Source organism: Parasteatoda tepidariorum, chromosome 6, assembly GCF_043381705.1.
Source record: "Parasteatoda tepidariorum isolate YZ-2023 chromosome 6, CAS_Ptep_4.0, whole genome shotgun sequence".
Lineage (NCBI taxonomy): Eukaryota > Metazoa > Arthropoda > Arachnida > Araneae > Theridiidae > Parasteatoda > Parasteatoda tepidariorum.
In genome coordinates, this window is record NC_092209.1 from 15,355,979 (window position 1) to 15,379,535 (window position 23,557).

The 23,557-nt window shown below is 30.5% G+C and overlaps 2 protein-coding genes across 3 annotated transcripts in view; both read left to right on the top strand.

Annotated features, from left to right (window-relative positions):
* Positions 1-23,557, top strand: part of LOC107451959 (testicular acid phosphatase homolog) — a 539,537-nt gene that overhangs the window by 293,239 nt on the left and 222,741 nt on the right. The window lies entirely within an intron of this gene.
* The window catches only part of LOC107451965 (GRIP domain-containing protein quick-to-court), a 107,976-nt gene that overhangs the window by 18,591 nt on the left and 65,828 nt on the right, over positions 1-23,557 (top strand). The gene's annotated exons all lie outside the window — the stretch shown is intronic.

Consider the following 23,557-nt stretch of genomic DNA (forward strand, 5'->3'; position numbering starts at 1 on the left):
GATAAATCTAAACAAAAAATAGCATTTAGTAAATATTTATTATTTTATTTAATAATAGTCGAAGCATTTTGAATCATAGGTTATACAATTTTACATGATTTTAAAGAATGTAATTTTACGTGGCAAATTACAAAATTTGAGTAAAATTGGGCGAATAATTTCTGAAAAATCGAGTTTTAAAAATGCGATTATTTTAAAATTCGATTTCTCAGAAACTATTCAATCGATTTCGCTCAAATTTTGTATTTTTCCTAGTAAAATTATATTCTTTAAAATGATGTAAAAAATGCATAGCCTACAATTCAAATTTTTTCAATTATTAGTAAATAAAAAATAGTAAATATTTTCTAAAAGTCATTTTTTGCATGGAATTATCTTTAAAAAAAAAAGAATTTTATAATTTTGTGATTTTTCAAATTCATATAAAAATTTCTCAAGACGTGCTGAAAAGGTGTAATTGACATTTAAGGGCCCAAACTTTTGATAGTTTTCCTGACTACACTATCGAGACCATATTTCCCAAATTACGGTTACCCCTTATATTTTGGGAGTGAGAAATTTAAATCCATTAAAAAAAGGATATATTTAGTCATAAAAAGTACGTTTTCGCGTGTGATTTCGTAACTTAAATTATTGTCTGCGTTAATTAATTAGCATATATGAGGTTAAGCCCACGTACCATTAACACTGAGTCCTAGAACATGAAGATCCGATTATTAGATCAAGTTGTTCAGACTAGTCCATTTTTTTTAAATTTTTTTATTTGGCGCACTATACACGTTTAGGAACAGACGTTATGGAAAAAACACTTTCAGTTTCCGTCATTTCTTTCAAATTTCTCAAGAAATACTTAGAGATTTTTTTTATGACTTTACTGATGTTTAGGTCATGCGATTTTTCATACTTAATAATAACGCGTATAGCTTTTAGTGGCTTGAGAGATTATTATATGCAATTTTTGCATGAAATTTCAAAAACCAGCTTTACATATAAAAAGAGAAACATTTTAAAAAACTAGTTTTTTTTTTTTTTTTTTTTTTTTTTTTTTTTTTTTTTTTTTTTTTTTTTTTNTTTTTTTTTTTTTTTTTTTGCCAAGTTTTCTTACTATAATAACTTCAGAAATATTGATACTATAATACTATAATAACTGCAAAATTTTTAGAGCAACTTGCAATCAATAACAAAAATATTTCAAAATTTGAAAAAACATTCGTTCAAAATTACGTTAGATTTAAGTGGTAAACCTTTCATAGTGCACACATGTGTTAAAAACTATTAAAAAGAATTTTTCACAATTTTGTAATGAATCGTATTTGGTAACTTATGAGCGAAGTTGGATTTGAATATCTTAAAAATATATGTTTCTAGCAATTTTCTAAATAGCTTTAGTAAATTTTGAAAGAAAGCTTTGAATAGTAAGACATTTTCCCCAAATTTTATTTTGTATCATAAAATAAAATTTATGTAATAATAAATTTTAATTTCCAACATTAATAGTCTGGACAACGAAATGTTATAGTATAAAGTCATGTATGTTAAATAAATCACACGTTAACAGTGTATGGTCCCCCATGATGTCGTTATCATTTTTAATGAATCTTGTTTAATGGTTCAAAATGAAATTTGAGAAAAACCCGTACCATTCAAAGAAAATTACCATTCTTATTCAGATACCATTCTTAGAAAATTCACAAAAGCTTCTTAGAAAACTTTAAGAATCTCTTTTTAAATTTTCAAGACATTCAAAACGAACTTTTTTCATTAGTACCAAACACGATTCACAACAAAATTATGATGAAAAAAATTTATTTAATAGTTTTCTGCGGAAGAGGACAACTTTAAATGTTCATATCTTGTGCAATTTTTAATGAATCTTTTTTTTTTAAGTTTTAAAAGGATATTCTTGTTATTAATTAACCCTTTAACGGGCCCTTTATTTCTAGTAAAGGTAAATTAAAGTATTTTTGGAATTGAAATTGTTTTAAGAACAATAATTGATATATATTAAAAAAAACTCATTTAGTTTATAAAAATGCCATTTTTTTGGTGGTAAATATATTTAACATGACCTATTAGGAACTTACTGACTTTTATTTTTCTTTATTTATAAAATAAATTAAACTATATAAATTAATGGAAACTTAAATTAAAAGTGGTAAAACGTGGTGGTAAGTATACTTACCACGGCCTGCAAAAGGGTTAAAATCAGCTCAAAATTTTTGTTCTATTTTGTAATATATTTTTTCAGTTATTGTAAGAAAACGCAAAGCAAAAAGAAGAAACTTTTTTTCTTCTTTTTTATAAAAATGCATTTTTTTCATGAATATTAAAGCTAGGACCTAAACATTACCTACGACCTAAACATCACTAATGACCTAAAAACCTCTAAAGTTATAAAATAATTCAATTAATATATCTTGAGAAATTTGAATAAATGTCTCGAAACTTATGCGGTCTTTATTCAGAAAAAATATATACATTCAAGAATAATATAAAGTATACTTTCTTACTGTATAAAGTATACAGTAAGAATAAAATATACATTCAGAAAAAATACACAACCAAACTAAAAATAGCATTTCGAAAATAAATCAGTATCTTTTGGAACAAAACTAATTTCCGATTCAAAATCCTCACACCCGAATTATGAAATATCTAGTACTTGTATAAATTCAATAAAAAAAAAAATTTTCCCCAATTGTAATCACCATCGACAGGTGTATTTTGTTCCCTCAAAATAAAATTCTAAAATGAAAAAATAATTAATATATAGTGATATACCTAAATAAATATAAACCACAATCATCTTTCACAAACACAATAGCCTATTAATTTGAAGCTCTTAAACGAGAAAGTTATCAATAAATTTTGAAGCTGAACTATACAATTTAATTCTTAATTTACAATTCCACTTTTATAAAGTAGTTAGCCTAGTTTGCATCTGAGCTACTCAAATAAAAATACAAAACATGTAAAAAGAATATTAAAGTAATAAAAAATAGCTTTATTATTTCCTGTTCCAATTTATTCAATATTTTATTAATATTCTTATTTCGCTCAATATGATTTCATGCTATAAAAGCCATGCTCGTATAAGACTTGGCAGTAAAACATAATAAAACAAATCTTCATTAAAATTTCCAAAGCAAAACATATTTGCATTTTATTAACAAGGTAAATGTCAGACTAACAAAAGGAAAAGCGTATTTTCATCACAGTGTGTTGTTATTCGGATTGAGGTTAAGTTTAGTTGTTTCCTTCTATATTTTATTAACAATGGCTTCCGTTATTTTTCGTTTGAAGTCTTTCATTTCGTTGAAATATTATCGACAACGCCCGGGCGGAAAGCCCTTCTATGCATTTTTCAATCCGTAAGCTGTTAACTCAAACAAGAGATTAAAAAAAAAAAATTGCTATTGTTGTGGAAGTATTAATCTTACACACCTTGGATTTTGTACTTTTGTAGTTTTGTTCTAATTTGCATGGAACGAAATTGTCTGTGAATAATCTATAGTTTCTTAAATGGTTTTTCATGCTTTTTATATTTCCTAAACTTCATAAAAACTTAAACTTCAACATGGTCAAAGCTCTCAACTTGTACTCTCTTTAGAAAAAATTCTACGAAATGACGGTAAAATATTTATTATAATGAAATTTTCTAAAAATTTAGGCTACTTTTAAAAGCACTGTTATAGATGCTAACATATTTTATTTTATAACCGTCGTTGAACAGCCAAACCAATTTAGAGTTTATGACCACTACTGTTCAACTCCATAGCCTTGTAATTTTAAATTCAATCCAGAAGACAAGGGAGTTCCTGGATTAAGTATTGAATAAAGTTTGGTTTAGTGGAGAACTTTTTGATGGCACTAACCCGCATATGCGTTAGATGCAGAAGAAAACCACGAAAACCTTCTAAGGTTAGCGTGACGGCAAGGGAACTCAACCCCATGGTCCGTCTACCGCTAAGGATATTTTACGTCAGCACTGTGGTCAGTGCGAGCTGGGTGCATAATCCGTACCGACCTGCCAACGCTGGGATTAGAATCCGGATCGTCTGATTAGGAGGGGAGTGCTTTATCCCTTGAGCCACCGTAACAAATGTTGTTATATATTGATGTTTGAATTAATCATTATTTATATTAATTAAAAGATTATTTTTTAAAAATCTTTTAAAATCCGGTTTACCATTTAAATGTCAATGTTCCATTTTTGGAACTTTCTCAAAATGTTAAAGACTAATAACGCAAATATATTTTTTTTTCGCACTTACAATTGGAAAAACTTAATATTCCTATCAACCAAAATCTGAAAATTTTATATCTTACGATATAGGTTTTTTCTGAAATCAATCAATTGAAGAAAATTTTTTATTTAATTTATATGCAAAGCTGCTATCACGTTTTTCATACAGGCACTTTTTCCACTAGTAAAAATTATAAGCCCTGCAGGTAAATGGTTAATGCTTAGCCACCAAACTTTTTTTTAAATTCATCAATGCATTATAATTATAAATTAATGCACTATAATGAAAAACTCATTCTTTAAATTGTATGTTTCGCTCCGCTATCAACACGCATATTTAAAAAAGCACTGCGCGTTGACAAATTCAAATATAAATATTTATTTAATTAATATATTATGGTAGACAAGACTTTTTTATACCTACAAAATGAATCATAAGAGATAAACTCTTGCACTACCACTTTCTTTATTTTTAGAAAAATGGAGTTTCCTTTCTAAAGAATGGTAGGAAAGTTTTCCACAACGAAGCAACAGTACAAGTTTGCAACTATATATGCTGCATAACCAGAACCAATGTTGCCGGATAGGGCTATAAATAGTAGAATATTATGTTACTTTAAAATATACTATTATAACTGAGTATAATAGTATATTTTAATATTCTATTATAAGTGTAATATACTATTATAAGAGTCATAGTGGCTCAGGGGATAGAACACTCGCGTCCCAATGTGGTGACCCGGGTTGGATACGAATTCCGCACCGACCATAGTGATGGGTTAAAATACCCTCAGTCATAGACGGGTCATTTGTTTCAGTCCGCCAGGCTAACCGTGGCTTTCCTCTCCGTGTAGCGCAAAGGTTTCCATGAAAAATTCCTAAATGAACGCGAAATTCCCCCCAATACTGGATGCAGGAGTTCCTTTGTCTTCTGGATTGGGTTCAAAATTACAAGGCGACGGAGCTGAACATTAGTATTCGAAAACTCAGAATTGGATCGGCTGTTCAACGCCGCTTATAAAATAAAATATACTATTATGAATAACTAATATACAGGGTGATTCCAAAGAGATGGGGAAAATTTTAGGAAGTGATAGTACACACCCAGACAAACAATTTTTGTCAAAGAATGCATGGTCGAAAACAAAATGCAAAACCGCTAGAGGGCGTCAAAGTTTATGTTCTTATATGAGGCAAAAACACACAAAGAACGATGAAGTTAAGTTATAAAAGCAAATTTAATGGCATGTGATTACAATAAGTGTTCAAAACAGTGGCCAGCAGCGGCTATGCTGGTACAACGGCGAAGAAAAGATAGGCGAACTTTCCCTGCAGCTGCCGAAAGCTTGGCGACAAATAACGTAGCGCAGTAACTCGCAATAAGAATTGAGCTTTCTCGTTTGCATGAAAAAACTTTCCAAATGCTCCAGCACCTTTGCATTTTGTTTTCGACCATGCATTCTTTGATAAAAATTGTTTGTCTGGGTGTGTACTATCACTTCCTAAAATTTTTCCCATCTTTTTAGAATCACCCTGTATACTGTTATTTAAAATATACTATTCTATTATTATAACTAAAGCTACTTGCTGCTTTTTGTATAATAATTTTTATTGTAAATTTTTGTAACAGTCATTTACAACACTTTACAATTTCGTATCGCAACAATAGCAGGATTATATTTAAAATCAGTTGTTATGATCAAGACAGTATTCTGAGCAGGGTTGACAGTGACAATAAGAAGGAATAAGGGGATTATAGTATACATATTAAAAATTTGTTGGCAGTGTTCAACTACAGATTAGTGAGTTGTCGTAACGCTTGACAATTACACTAATAAATAATTAAAAATTTATATTTTAGAATATTTATGAAAGCTGATCTTTCAAGAATTTAATTGTAAATTTGCATATCGAAATCAGTTTTTTTCCGAAAGCTGTTCAAATATGAAATACGAATTTTTGGATTCTATATTTTGATGATAGTTTTATACATATATTCACACAAGATGGGTAAGAAAATAATGCAAGCACCTCTATGTTAACTATATGTATAGGCTATCTATCTTTTATCAACAAATATTTTGGAAGATATTAAGTGGCAAAACCACGTAACTGTTATTACGTGCAATGCAAGAGATCTTGTTTGAAACTTTTACGAATGGTGTCCTTTTTTACTCATGCAAAATGAGTGAAAGAAGTTTAAAGCTCCTCCCTTTCCTTTTCACTACTATTATTCTAAAAGCATTTTTATATAAATATCGTCAACCTTATAGAATGATTTCAAAATTGTTGGTATTGAAGTTATGAGTAACTAACTCATTTTGGTCGATTCAAATTTTGCATGTTTAAAAAGGACGCCATTTCTAAAAGCTTCAAGCATGATCAAATTATTTACATGGCAGACAATTTCGCCATGTTAAGTCGTTCCATTTCCTTAATGAGCTTTTTTTATTAAAATCAAATTGTCTACCTTTTAACCCTTTTACCAGATCTAAGTTCTGAAAACGGAATCCTATAAAATTTAAAAACAAGAGCACTGTTGAGGAAAAAAACGTTTGGATGAAACTGTAACTAGATTACTAATGAAAACGGTTAGAATTATATTCTAAAACACATAACTTGAAAACTATCAAAATAAAAAAAAGATTACAATCGGTTTACCGTCATCAAAATCCTTACAAATATGGGCGTTTCTTAACTTACATGATTAAAGAGGGGATTAACTCTTTCTTTTGTAGGTTAACCCTTTAGTGGGCCATTTATTTCTAGTTAAGGTAAATTAAAGTTTTTTTGAATTGAAATTCATAAAAGAATAGTAATTGATAGATGAAAAGAAAAACTTATTTAGCTAATAAAAATAAATATAAATTTTAATCTCATTTCTTTTTCTCTTTTTTTGGTCTTAAGTATATTTACCACGACCAATTAGGAACTTATTGACTTTTATTTTTCTTTATGTATAAAATAAATTTTATAAATGCTACAAACTTCAGAAAGAATTATGCATTAGCTTTTATACGTTTTCTTGTACTAAAATAAGGTTGCCAATTTTATTCTAACGCTCTTCAAGAAAGCTGAAGTTATTAACAAATGAAAATCTAAATGAAAAGTGGTAGAACAGTTAACATGGACTTTAAAAATTGATGGTAAGTATACTTACCACGGCTTTCGAAAGGGCTAACTAGAATGACTCACAATATGTAAAGCTACAATTTGGCGATGTAATTTCAAAATGGGGTGTTATTTCAATATTATTCAATTTATTAATCAGTTTTTATCGAACTTTTTTTATCGATTTAATGGCATGAAAATCTAGACTTAGATTTAAAACATCTGAAAATTCAGAATATATATATCTTTGGGACGAGGATTTATTACTTTTGGTGATAAAATTATTATAGTTTAGCCACCAATCATTCAAAAGAAATGAAGAGAAATGTGCTTATTAAAATAACATTAGTGCAGCCAAATTTCAAAATGAAATTTGGTCTACCTATTTTAGCAGTGAAAAAACCTAATTTACTTTCATGTACCTGGTACATGAATTTTTTTTCTAATTTCATTAGAAAAAAAAAAGACATGTGAAGGCTTTTTTGGTGAAAATAAGCATATTCTGTCACGGTTACAATTAACTGTTACGCATATTTTTAGAGATTTCTTTGAGATATTTGCCAACGGACTTTACAGACGACAAATTTGCCCAATCTTTCATAAGTTATAAGAGTAATCCGCTTTTTTTTCCGGCTGCATTTTTTTTATTATCGCTAATTCAATCTTCAGTAGTACGCCAAAATAAATGTTAAAGAAGACTTTATTGTTACAAAACAGATATGATTGGCGACTTCTGATTCAAGCAAAATAGCTGTCATTATGTTTCTTTAAGATAAATACATTATCATCAGTTACAATGCGAAATTTTCTTATCATAAAATCTTTTATCGCCAATCAAGCAAAAACAAATTACGACCTTGTACATCTAATAAGCATTCACTTTTAAGCATAAAAAATAAACAATGAACATAATAAACTTCCTATCTTGTCTTTCGCTCTTTGGTCATTTTAACGTCCATCTATGCAAGCGACAAGCTAATAGCGTTCTGCGTATAAGAGAATGGCTGCTGCGTTAAACTGCCTCATTTAACTGTTACTTATTCACATTTTAAGTATCCGAACGGCAGTTGAGCAAGCTTAAAAATAAACAAAGAAAACGAGCTGCCGTTTGAGAATAGAGATAGACAATAGGCATCCGTTGTATATTATCACTAAAACACCTTGAAAGATAATTGCTTCAAATCTTAGTCAAACAGTTTTGATTCGATATCGACAATTCATTTTCGTTTTTAGTAGCTTTGATTTTCGATGTTAATGTAATTTCAAATTTCTTTTTCATTCCTAATTCTTTCATAGAGATTGACCTGGTACCCGTCAGCAATTTTCCAATCCAGCCGCTTTTAACAACCCGCTCTCCTCCTTGAAATGCTCTTAAGTAAATAAAATAAAAAATGATACTTGACTTTTTTTTAGTTCAGGTAGCAAGTTTGAAAAGAAATAAAAGCTTACATTTTAATTAAAACCAACTATATCAAGGAAAAGGGAAATTTCCAAAAGAAAGAGTGCGAGTCGTTAAATGACGCTTGATTGTAAATTAGCTTCCTGGCTTACCCGGTTATTACCCGAAACCTACAAAATAATTTTACATCCTGTTATAGGGTACCCAGACTCGGCCAATTTCCCCGGGTATCCAGTGCCGGCAACTCTTATTTATGTTTGACAAAACCATATTCAGAATAATAGTAGCCTTAAAATTATTTATATATGTAGTTTTGAAATATATATGTAGTCTGTAGTTTCTTAATAATTAAGCTGAAATGATTGATCTGGCACGATATATTTTACTTCTATGAAGATTTTTAACTCAGGGAAACCTTAATACTTTCTTAGTACTTAGAAACTTAGATACTTTCGGGTCAGAAAACTATTTTCGCCAAGGGAAGGTGTCCGGGCGTCCGGTTGGGGGAAGGACATACATATTCTAAGCGGGAAACTAACTAAATTATTATCATAATTAAATATATACAAAATTAGAAAATGAATAAAGTTAATACTAAGATAACTGAAAAATGCTATATATGTGTGTTACTTTCTTTCTAAATACCCTTCTACAATTCAATGCAATACTAATGAATAGATGTAATAATATGAGTTTAAGTTTAGCATTTAATAGATATATAATAGACAATAGTTGCTAACGGAATATGAATATTTTCTTACACATAACACATTTGTTATTCTAATAATATTACTAGTTGTAACATCATTAAAGATTAACTTCCTTGTAAATAAAAGCACGTGTTTAAAACAAGACTATGGGATACCTGCAAGTGACGTAGTGAGAGTATCTCGATCCTGATTGGTTGTTGAAACGTGGCATTTGTTTACATTACTCTATCAATTGTTGGTTTCATTCTATTTCGAGTAAGCCAAGCCCATTAAGTATCAATTCTCTTAAGTGACACATTTTATTTTCTTTCACAAAGATTTCAATTTTTTCACTGAATGTTTCTTTCATAACAGAAAGAAAGTTACGAAACCATGCAGAACATAAACAATCTAATTACACATGGAAGTTGCCAGGTACACAAAACAAAAATACATCACGGTTGCAATAAAATACATAAACAAATAATAAATGCAAGTTAAGTAAAGGACGTAGAAAATAAATAATCATATTCTAACAAATTCGATGTGCGATACGACGTTGCATTTAATTAACTTCACGTTAATTAACATTCTAATTTATGTGGGGAGACTTATCTTGACTTAAGCACGCTATATTGCTTATAAACTATGAGCATGCGCTGAGGTCATAGATCACATGTCTGAGTATCAATGATCTTCTTCTTGTAGTGCAAGTACACAATTGTTTTTTACAAAAAAGGAGAAATAAATTTTTTGTATGAAGTTTTATTTTAAATACAAGAAAAAAACCTCTTTAACTCAACAAAAACTAACGAGAAAACATTAAATTACATTTTCAGTATCAGTATGCTCTACATCAATTTTTTAAGGTTAGGTGCCACTGCCTGGTACACATTTGCCCGGTATGCCCTACATCAATGTTTGATTTAAGTTCAAGTGCCAAGGCCCAGTATGCATTTAACCGGTACTCAGAACACTAATGTTTCTCCTAATCTATCCTCAGAAGATACTAAGATATAGAATAAATATAATAATATCAACCAATAAATTATTATCAAATCGGATATAACAAATATTTCGGACATTCACCAAAGCGAACTATGTCGTTGTTGACATTCACCAGTTAAACTCGACATTTTCTTGATTTCGGACACTCACGGCAACATCTGCACGTCATAGTTAAGTTTTAAGTTGAATATTTCTTATGAGCATCTGAATAGTCAAGCTGAATTTCTTTTACAAACCTTTTTTTATAATTGAACAAAATCTAAAATAAAAACACGTTTTTATTTTACAGGCGCATAATAAATTTCATTGATCTATATTTGTAAAACTTTTGTTCGATAGAAAACTATGCGATTCTTATATTGTTTTGCGTAAATGTAGGGCCGAGTAATTAATCCAAATTTTACCTGGTTATCCGGAACATACCAGGGTAAAAAATAAAATTTACATCGGGTACCGGCCGGATAGATCTTCACCGGGTAAGTGGACGGATAAAATTTAGTCTCCGGTTCATCTCTACTGTTTAGAATATCAATTCTAAAACGATATTTTATTAATATTTTAAACAGCTATTTACAAGAAGTTCTGGTTTTGTTCAGTTATTAAAACAAAAAACGATTTGTTAAAGTAAGACATTTCCTTTTTGCAAAATGAACAGATTAAATTGGAACACCCAGGTTCCATATATTAATTTTATTCAAAAAATGATTATAACCATTAAAATTTCTTTTGGCCCCTACTGAGTAGCTTACTGAGTAGTAACTTTTTTAAATCAAGATCATGTAGTTGTTTATTTACGTCGCACTAGAGCTGCACTATGGGCAATCGGATGGGAAACTTCCCTAAGAATGATCGGAAGACATGTCATCACAATTTTGATCCTCTGTGAAGGGGATTGCTATCCTGCTTTGTAGAACAGTTCAATGAGAACCGATACCGCACACCCTAGGTCCCTTCGCAGCCTGATCATAGTGATCACCCACTCGCACACTAACAGCAGTCAATGATGAACTGTGTCTTACTATCAGTCCACCGTGTGACCATAAGGTAATGTAGACATTAAACTACAGAGAAGAACCCTTAAGGGAACCTTTTAAATCTATCAACAATAACTTAAATAGATTTTCATTAATAATAATAATAATATAAAAAAACGATATTAACGAAGGCAGACTCTACGGCTATGTTATCGTCCAATAAGAGTAAAACGTTTGGATCTTCTATTGCAGTGTTTCCCAAAGTGTGATGCGCGTACCCCCAGAGTACGGGAACAGTTTAGCGGGGGTACGTATTTTTCTATTGGCTTTTTTTTTCGCAGAGTTAGCAGTTAATAATTAGTGGTGTCAACAGCCATTTTGTGATTTTTAACTTTTGAGCAATTTTTTATAGTAAAAATTGCATTAATTTTTTTATTAGTGGTACACTGCGTTACGAAAAATTTAGAAAGGGTGCGCGAAAGTCTTAAGTTTGGGAAACACTGTTCCATTGGAATTCATTGGGAAAAAATTCGTGAAACGAAATTTTGTATTAAATAACATGAAAGCTAATGTGAAATTTAAAAAAAGGCAAAATCCTTTTGATATTTAGAGATAAGAGTGCAAAGCTGCAAAAAATTATCGTTCTACTGCGATTTATTTTTTCCTTTATATAAAAAAGAAGAAAAAGCTAAATGAAAGCAAATCTAAAAATTTTCATAACTTTAAAACCAACAAAAAAGAAGACGCTTTAGCAGACCTTCAGACACAAGACATAGCTATCTCTAAATATGAGCAATGTTTCATATTTTTTTATGCATTATGCAAAAAAAGCGTTTGCATTATGCAAGTTTTTACTTTAAAAGAGTATAAAGCAAGCGCGATGAAAATTTTCTGAAACAGCGGCAGTGTCGGTGCATAAAGTTACAAAAAATAATTTTTAAAAAATAACATCCTTAAATAATTGTAATCATTTCATGAAATCAGTTAGTCAAGAATCAACAGAAACCGACCTTGAAAAAAGACAAAAGCGAAATTAAAGTATTTCAAAATAACCAGTTGACACTACAATGCGAGACTACGTTTCAACTTGTCTTTGTATTCGACTTCTTATTTATTTACTTACGTTATTTTCGAACCTGTTGTAGAAATGCAACAGCTTACGAAATCTTGTGTAAGACTTATTTCGCGTTGATTAAATTCACAGGAATTAATTACAAAATGGCAAAGAAATTTAATCTGAAAACTATTTTTCATAGCCTTGTTTCTAACGAATCGTTTTCATTCTACATTAAGCTGAAGTACAAGAAAAAAAGCCTTGAAAATGAAATAAATAAAATTGCTTATTACCAGAAAAACTTTCTTAGAACTCTTCAAGAATTAACTTTTTTTTAGAAACTTCTTATTCTAATTCAAGTTTTTATAATATTTATAAAAGTATATAGTTATAATATTTGTAAAAGTATATATTTATTAAAGTAGGGGAATGTGGTCCCCATAGTTTGTTCAAGAGAGCCATTCAAAGTTAGGACCCCTTAATGTAATTTTATTTTTTGCGCATTTCGCTATATCTCGCGAACTTTAAAAGCGAATTTTAAAATGTTTGCGTACAATTATAAAATTTGTTTATTCAAGAATAATTCCATGCAAAATGTAACTTTTAGTAAATTTTTTTAAAATTATTTTATTTATTATCTAAACAATTTTGAATTGTATATAGTTTTTAACATTGTTTTATAGGATGTAATTTTACATGGCAAAATACAAAATTCAAGCGAAATTGGTGAAATAGTTCTTGAGAAATCGAATTTTGAAAATACGGCTTCTTTGACACTAAATTTTAAAAATACGGATTCTTTTGCAGCTGCTCTATATTTTGAAGGCAAAAAATTAAAATCTATCGAAAAGTATGTTTCTGCATCTGACTTTGTTGCTTATAATATCGTCTGCATTAATTAATTAGCATATTTGAGGCATTATTAATGCATCACCCCCTCCAGTCATTGAGATATAGATCTAGAACGTAAAGATCCGATTATTAGATCGAAAGTTATTCAGGGTGGTCCGTTTTTTATTTTGTGCACTGTACATAAAAAAATAGAAGTACGGGAGGTACGACGTGTAAAAGGATACGTATTTCAGCTATCGTTCTTTTACAATGATCCCCATTTAAAAGCTTTTATTGCTAATGCGTTGCTATGGCAATTATTATTATATAAATGGGCTTGTTCTAAATATACATGGGCGTTTAACGGTTGCATTTTCAATTGATTCCATTCATAATTTTCCCCTAACGTCATTATTCTTCATTTAATAATAAATCTTTTTATCAATTTTTTAAATATTTCTTTCGGAAAATTGCTACAATAAAAAGAAATTAAAATCTTAAAAAGTTATAAATTACAATTCAAGATTTTAAAAAAATTGGAAAATTCCGACGTAATGTCATGCGATCGCTCTGCTCTAAATGTTCTCAATTTTCAAGTGTATATTTTAGAATAATTTTTATTTGATGAAAAAAGTTACAAAATATATTGTCGGTGCAGTGTTGGGAAATATTTTGTATTCAAAACAAAGGCAAAACATTAGAATTTGTTTTCAAAACATTAGAATTCTACGCAAAATCGTTTATTTATAACAAAAAAAGACAAGGAAAGAATATCTCCATTCTTCTCTTAAGATGAAAACCGATTAAACTTTTGAGTTTGTTTACGAACGGCCCCGTCGAAACAGTTTGGAGCGTGCTCCAAAAGCTTCCTGCTGCGAAACTGCCCACTGATTCTTGCTTGAATTAATACAGAAAATGAATTTTAAAAAAATTATCGAAGAAAGAAAGTTATAAACATGTGAATCGGGTCATAAGTGAATTACTGTATCGGCAAACTATTTAATGAATGAATCTACGAATTAATAAATGAGCGAATCAACGTATTAAATAAATTACGTATAAAAAATTATAATTAAAATAATTATGAATGAAAAATTATAAATAAAAATTATAAATAAATTCATAAATTTATGACGGGTTGGATGACCATATTCATAAATTTTTTTAAGCCTTAGCTAAATTTTTTTTATAATTTAAAAGCATATTAGTAAAAATTAAAAATAATACACACGAGAAGAAGATCACGGATACCCACTCATATGACCTATGATGCCAGTTCCAGCTGATCGCTTATAAACAAAATGGCGTGTTAAAGGTGAGCTAAGTTTCTCACATAAATTAGATCTTTAGTTAACGGGTAGTTAAGTAAATACAGCGTCGTATCGCACATCAAATTTATTGAAATATAATTATTGCTTGTCTACGTGTTTTACATAACTTAGATTTATTATTTGCTTATGAATTTAATTGTAACTTTATACATTTCTTTTTTGTGTACTTGGCAATTTTGATGCATAATTATTTTAGGTTCTACGTGGCTTCATGCCTGTCTTTGTGTTAAGCAGGAAATATATAGAGAAAGAATCTATCTGTAAGAATATAGAATGTATCACTTAAAAGAGTTGATGGTTGGTGGACTTGGCTTACTCGAAATAGAATGTAAAGAACAGTTGCTAAGGTAAACAAACTCTGCGTTTCAACAACCAATCAGGATCGAGATGCCCACACTACGTCATTTGCAGGTATCTCATTATGTTAAGTAGTAATGAAAGTATTTTGCAATAAAAAGGTAATGAACAACATTTCTCTGAAAAGATCTACAGTGATACGGCTGCATTATAGCAAAACCAATATGTCAACCTTGCAAGATTCTTGATTTTTGGAGACCTTTATAAAGCAAAAGTACCAACCTACGATTTAAAATTTCTGCTTCTTAATTACTTTATTCCAATAGTTGGAGATAATCATTTCAAGAGTAGTCTATAAAATGATATGACAAAAAGGAAATCTTTGAAGATTTGAAGTGAAACGCATAAATTAATGGAAATAGGCCCTTTCTTTTTTAAATAAATTCAGGAAAATGAATATTCAGCTGTTATTTATGTATTCAGAATTCGCGTCAACGAACTTCTTTATTCATTTTTGACTACATCATCTTCTAACATCATAATTCACCCTCATCAACAACTGTTGCTAAAACTTTGTTTATCAATATCGGAAAAATAGATTTTACTTTGCGATTTATTTGTACAATAATAAATAATATTGCTTTAAGATTATCTACAATAATGCGATAGCAATATCACTAACTGCCTGATGAAATTTCTGCAATGTTGTAAAAAAAAAAAAAGATGTCTATCTTGACAAATTCGTCGCCAGTCCCTATCGCGGGCAAGGACCCATATAATGCAAAAGTACAATATTATTAATTCGAGAAAAAGAATTATACAATGTAAAAGAATATATAAAAGTAACATCTTGAGTTATTAAATACTTTCTCTAATAATAAAGATCGATATAATAATTGATTAATTTTAATAAAATTTTTAATAGGCATAACACTATCAAATAAAGTAAAAATGACGTTAACCTTTCACTGTTTAACAGTGCCTACAGTAAACTGCATGTTCTAATGGGAATATTCTATCACTCTTCAAACTGTTATTATAAAGAATTACAAACAGAAATGTTCAATATCTTTATTAAGTATTTTGAATTCTAAAGTCAACGAACTTCTTTATTCATTTTCATGAGAGCATCAACTTCAAAAATCATAACTCACTCTTAACAACCGACGTGAAGACTTTGTTTATTACTAGCGGTAAAATAGATTTTTGTCATGATCTTTTTTTAAAATGGTATATAATATTGTTTGAGATTACCTAGAATGATATGAAAGCAATATGAGAGTTAGTCGATGCCTACGCAATGTTGTCGAACAAAGGTGCTAACCTTGCCAAATTTACTTTATCGTCCGCATCTACAATGAAAAAAGTGTATAATATGATTCTGAATTTCTAAAACGTTCTTAATACTATATAAGTATGTAAGAAAATAATGTTTAACATTTTCAAAAGTAATTAATTATTTTTTCTAATCAGGATTCATGTAGTTATTGGGTAATTGACATTAAATTTAGATAAGTCTATCAAGTTAAAAAAAAATTCGAAATGAAAAATAATATTTTTAAAAACCACGTTTTTGTAGTGGAGAATAATAATTTAAAAATAATTGAAAAACGAAAAACGTGGGGCGCATGAAATACATAACAGTAATGTTATATTAGTGTGTGTATGTGTGCTCTTGAGAATATGTGTATGTATATCTATAATTGTAATTGTATCTGAATGTGGATGTGGAATATGTTTGTGTATATGCATATGTATGTGGATGTATACGTGACTGTGCATGTGTATGAGTAAGAAAATGTGTATATGCACTGTTATGTTACTTTTTCGTTTTTCAATTTTTTTTAAATTATTATTCTCCACTACAAAAACGTGGTTTTTAAAAATATTATTTTTTATTTTGAATTTTTTTATTTTAAATTATAATTTTTTTAATTTTTATTTTATATTTTTTAAAAATTATTACTTTTCAATTATTATTCTTCACTACAAAAAACGTGGTTTTTAAAAATATATATTTTTATTTAGATTATTTTTCTTAGTCAAGAGTAGTCAAGACTACTACAAGACCACTACTAAAATAATAGAACTTTCATTTTAAATTAGGGATACAAAAATCTTTATAGAAAAACAATACCTTTACGACTTTCATTAGTTTTATGCTGATGACAACCAAAACAATCTGGAAATGAATGAGGAAAAACTGGATCCTACCACGTGATTTTTCAGCCAATAAAAATACTCCGACAATAAAAATCTTTTCACCTGACATGTAATACTAATTTGAAATAATGGAATCGACAACAAAAGACAATCTCGAAAATAATTTTTTTTTTAAATTTTAATTTTATTTTACTTTGTATGTCTTTTTTCTCTTCATTTTCATGCATTGTCATCCAATTCTGAACTATGTGCCAAATTTGAAGTTTGTAGCTAGTCGGGAAGTTAGATTAAAATCGATTACAAAATTCCACCCGGACAGACATACACGAAGGCAAGTTTATATAAACGTGGTAATAAAATAATAATACAAATTGAAATCTTTTTTTTCACAACTATATAAGGCTTGTGGTACAGTGCATGTTAATTTCTGGAAATATTTCATTTCTTTTTAAAGGATTGTAAACAAAAATGGAAATATTAAATTGCGTTTAAAGTAAATAAATGTCTGCGAATTTCTTTACTCATTTTAATACGTAATTTTTTTTAAAAAATAATTATTTACTTTTATCAACAACTGACGTGGAAACTTTAATTATCTTTACCTTGGGGTTTTTTTGTGGAACATAATCACAAACATTTGAGAGTTTGGCGAAATATTTTTTCCGGTAATATTGAGCTAAATCCAAAATTTTTAAGACCAATAGAATTTTTATTAATCTTCTATAAGAACTTAAGAGCGTGGCTATTTATCTATCTGACTTGTTATAAATCTGTTTAAATTATTTTATGTAAGGGTGACTAAAAGTTAATTTAATTTCAATTTACTAAAATATAAATGTATCTACCACTAGGAAAAATATTTTTTGAAAATACAAAAAATCCGTAGTAGCTATCTTATCTCAGAGTTCGTACGCAACCGAAAAAAACTGATGACTGGTATCTATTTTATTATAAAGAAGTTGAAAATTTCTTGATATTAGTTTCCATTGTCGAATTAATATTTCATATTAGCTATCTACTGATCTATATATATTAAACTTAGAGTAAATAAAATATTCTGGTAGCTATAAACATAAAAAGATTAAAAAAATTTGTATTAATATTACTACCGCTTTTTAATTTTTTCCAAGTGAGTAAGAACCCTGTATAGGGTATTTTAATCGTCACACTAATAATTCTTTGGCATTGTAGTTGCACTTAGTAGCATTAGCATCACAGCACATTAATCAATTATATTCTAGCTTCGATTTTATGATTTTATAAACCAACTCTATTCTCTTTTATTGATTTATTTATTTTATTTACTTATTTGCTTTCTTCTAAATAATTCTCGTTTAAACCATTTCCCAGATAAAGTAACACACAAAGAGGTAAAAGGCTCCTACGGAACCTAAATGCCAAGCACAACCCTATGACTATGACTATTATACCTTTGACGCAGATGGCACACCTTTGTCCATTTTATATATATTATTTTTTACGCTCTTATTACAAACAAAAATATATTTTAGTATTTTGAACTGAAAAAGACAGTTTAATAGTTACTAAAAAATCTGTTAGATTATCGGAATTATAATTGTACTAAAATACAAAATACAACAAAGTAGTCAGAATTTATTTTTATTCATATTCAAATATTTACCAATAATTGATCTTGTAAATGAAGGAAATTTCAATGATGAATAACTGTTACTCATAGCGGTAAATAAGAGCAAATTTTTAAAAAAAATATTGCTTGTAATATTTTGCTTTTAGCGCAGAAAACGACGAGTGTGTATCAGGCCGTATTTCATAACCATAATAAAATGCTAAATATAATATTCTTCACTTATTTTAACCAAAATTAATACAAATATTTTAAAGAGGACAAAAAATATGTTTAATAAAAGTTCTGCGTCAGAGCGTTATAGAGTATTAAATAATATTGACAGTGATACGAGTGCAATGTAGCAGTTTATTGATACCATGGAAATGTTGCTAATCGCTAAGGCGTCAAATTCGGCTGTTAAACTTGCCAAACTTTATCGAGAGCTCCCTACATGGCGAAAGTATCAATTCTGTGATTTTCATATTCTAATACATTGCCTTCGCTTTCCAATGAGGCGAACCGGGTTCGAATCCCAATCGATGCGAATTCCGCATCCGGCTTGCACCGACTGCAGTGCTGACGTAAAATTTCCTCAGTGGTAGACGGATCATGGGTTAGAGCCCCCTTGCCATCTGGCTAACCGTGGGAGATTCTCACGGTCTTCCTCTCCACATGTAACGCAAATGCGGGTTAACTCTATCAAAACGTCCTCCATGAAGTCAAGTTCCCTTGTCTTCTGAATTGAGTTCAAAATTGCAAGGTTACGGAGTTGAACATTAGAAGTCGCAAATCCATAAAATTGAGTTGGCTGTTCAACTACGATTATAAAATTATAAAATAAAAATACTCTGCACGGAAGGCCGGGATAGCCTGGTTGGTAGGGCACTGGGCTCATGCCCAAGAGTTTGTGGGTTCGATCTCAGCCAGCCGAAGACTCTCTGTGTGACTTGACAGATTTAACGTGCATCAGTAAATGGTGACTGATGCACGTTAAATCTGTGAAGTCGCAAAGTCCTCCATGTTCCCATAACAAATCATACCTCTGGGGGCACTGATCCAGGAGTTTCTTTGTCTTCTGGATTGGTCCAAAATTACAAGGCTACGCAGTTGAACATAACCCAAAACTGGGTCGGCTGTTCAACGACGGATATAAACAATAAAATAAAATATAATATTTTGCACGGGAGCTGTGGGGGGGGCAGGGGAATAGAACGTTCGCCTTCTAATGAGGTAAACCGCGGGTTCGAATACCAGATAGGTGGTCAATACGAATTAGGCACCCGGCTCACACCGACCACAGTGCTGACGTGAAAATATCCTCAGTAGTAGACGGATCATGAGTCCCCTTGTCGTCAGGCTGACCATGGGAGGTTTTCGTGATTTTCCTCACCATATAACACAAATGCGGGTTAGTTTCATCAAAAAGTCCTCCACGAAGGCAAATTTCTCTCAATACTTGATCCGGAAGCTCCCTTGTCTTCTGAATTGGGATCAAAATTACGAAACTACGGCGTTGAACATCGATAGCCGTAAACTCAAAATTGAATCGGCAGTTCAACGACGATTATAAAATATAAATACTCTGTAAGATTAATAAGAGAAGTTTAGCTTCCACGGAAAAAAATTAGGTACTTTTTCTAGTAAGGATTAATATAGTGATTAATTTTTTTTAAAAAAATTAAAAAGCATGACAAAATGAATTAACTAATGCGAATGAAATAATTCTTTTACTCTCTTATAAGGCCCGCGGTACATTTCACATGTTAATGGAAATATTCCATCACTTTTTAAAGTATATAATTCAAGAAAAAATGCAAAGAAGAGTGGAAATATTCAATTGGTATTTAAAGTATGTCGAATGAAGAAGTCAACGAACTTCTTTATTCATTTTATGGGCACATCATCTTTTAAAAATCATTATTTAGTCTTATCAACAACATACGTGAAAACTTTGTTTACCTACAGCGGAAGAATGGAGTTTCCTCGGGGATTTTATTAATCAGTTTTTTTTAAAAAAAAGTCCTCTGTTTCAGTCCTTCTGTCGCACGGAGCGGTAACGCTTTCACAAATTTCACGCTCTGAAAATTATCAAATCTCTTCGGTTCAAGAAGTTCCAACACACACACTCAAAATGATACTTTATTCTACAATATCCACCATTTATTTATTTTCTAAATCGCGTGACAATTTGCGAAATCCGCAGAGAAGCAGTTGGTTGGGATTGAGGAAAAATATATAACATTGTCACGAAATCTACGTAATCATTTCCATTTGATGTTTTTCTTTGCCATTTATTTTGATGTAGCACTTGCTACCTGATCAAAAAAACAGAACTTCCATGTAATAAAATGAAATATAAATTATTTCAAACCATGTTTTTCAAAGAAATTGAGAAAAAAATTATAAATAAATAATTCCAAGGAACTGAAGTGATAAGATTGAAAGCTTCATTCTCTTCAAAAATATACAAATCGGAAATAACAGTCGGCATGTTTCAAGAGCTTGAAAACAGGAGTTCATTTTCAAGACTTTGCCGAATGTGAATGAGAAGAAACAAAAATGATTTGAAACATAAAATGTAAAGTTACCAACGAAAAATGGAAAACTAAATATGAGATGCAAAACTAGAAAAACCGCAGTAGTCGAGAGGGAAAAAAGATAAAAAGCAGAGCAAGAAATACCATAGTGGCCGAGTGGGGTAAACCAGGGTAAAATGCATTTCCACGCGCTATGTAGAGTTGAAGAACAATGAAGTGTTTAATCAATTTTTTGCCTATTGTGATGATAAACATTTGCTACCTGATCAGAAACAAGACTTCGCGTAATAATATGAAATATAAATTTTGTGAAACCACTTTTTTCAAACAGTTCCCCACCACCTTTCTATAGTGCGTGGAAATTAATACCCTGATTTGTCCCTCTCGGCCACTGTGGGTTTTCTTGTTTTATTTTTTATCTTTTTTCTCTCTCTGTTACTATAGTTTTTTTTAGTTATGTTTCTACCCTTATTTTTCCAGTGACACATTAACGTTTCATTTTTCATATCACTTTTACTTCTTCTCATTCACGTCTTGCGGGTCTTGATTGTTGTTGCTGTTAATTTACGTCGCACTAGAGCTGCACAATGGGCTATTGGCGACGGTCTGGGAAACATCCCTGAGGATGAACCGAAGACATGCCATCACAATTTTGATCCTCTGCGGAGGGGATGGCACCCCCGCTTCGGTAGCCCGACGACCTGCGCGCGAAGTCGAGCACTTTACGGTAGCACAGTTTAACGAGGACCAATACCGCACACCCTCGGTCCCTACGCAGACTGATCCAAGTGGTCACCCACCCGCACACTGACCGTAGTCAGTGATGCTTGACTTCGGTGATCTGCTGGGAACCGTGTCTTAACGATCAGTCCACTGCGGGACTTGCGGGTCTTGAAAAAGGGCGTAAATTTTTTGAGCTTGAAGTATTTTTTTTTTTTTTTAGCTAGAAACATCTTAACTGTTATTTCCAATATGTATATTTTTGAAGTGAATAAAGTTTGTAATCAAGTAAAAGGAATAATAGCTTTATTTTTCTTAGACCTAGCCCGAAAACTGTAAGATGTATCAATATTTCGGAGGAGACAGTAGACTTGTTGCGAAAAATAGGCACCAAAGGATTTTTGTTTCAGTTTTGATAAATATATCATATCCACAAATATTTGAGATAATTATTTATTATTAGATATAATTATATTTACAATATTAACTATTACTAGAGTCCCCGCTGTGGTCTAATCTTAAAGACACGATTCCTAGTAGAATACCGAAGTCAAGTAGCTGCTACCAGTAAGCGGATGTGTGAATACTTTAATCGAAATGCGTAGGTACCGAGGGTGCGCGGTATCCGTTCCAGTTAAAGTCGGTAAGACGACACACAAAAATTATCAATGTGATATTTAGAATAACACAATTAAAATAAGAAAGTATGTATATAGGAATAAAAGATGTATTCAATGAAACATATTTGCATGGAAATTATAACCCATATATTCTAAATGCATGTAGAGTTTACAAACTCTAAGCGTTAAAGCGGTTTCTTACTTAGGGAAATTCCTACTTGTATTAACTTGTATTCCTACTTGAGTATTCCTACTTGTAAGTTTATTATCATGGTAAAAATTTGTAAGGATCTCATCTCTACAGAGACAACCTTTTTTTGTTTGTTTCAAAAACATTTTTAATATTTTATTTTATAACCGTCGTTAAACAGCCGACCCAATTTTTGAGTTTACGACTACTAATGCTCAACTCCGTAGCCTTGTAATTTTGAACCTAATCCAGAAGACAAGGGAACTCCTTTATCAAGTATTGGGAAAAATTTGTATTCGTGAAGGACTTTTTGATGGAACTAACCCGTATTTGCGTTATATAGAGAGGAAACCAAGGAAAACCTCCCTCGACTAGCCTGACGATAAGGGAGCTCTAACCCATGATCCGTCTACCACTGAGGATATTTTACGTCAGCACTGTGGTCGGTGCGAGGCAGGTGCAGAATTCTTATCGACCAGCCATTGCTGGGATTCGAACCCGATTCTCTTCATTGAAAGGCGAGCACTCTATTCTCTGAGCCATTCATTCAAAGACATTGTTTTCCTGACCTGAAATTTTTGACCTTAAGTTTAATAACGTAGAATTTAAGAAAAAACAAAAACGGTAATCTCAAATTTTAGCCAAAACGGGGATTTAATTTTGATTTAAACGAGAATGTAACTTATAATTTATAGAGGTGAACATACCTCGCAATTAGTCAAAATTTCTATATTTAGAACGTTAAAACAATGTTTAATAAAACAAAAGGTGTTTTTCTCTCTTTATCTTTAAATTTATT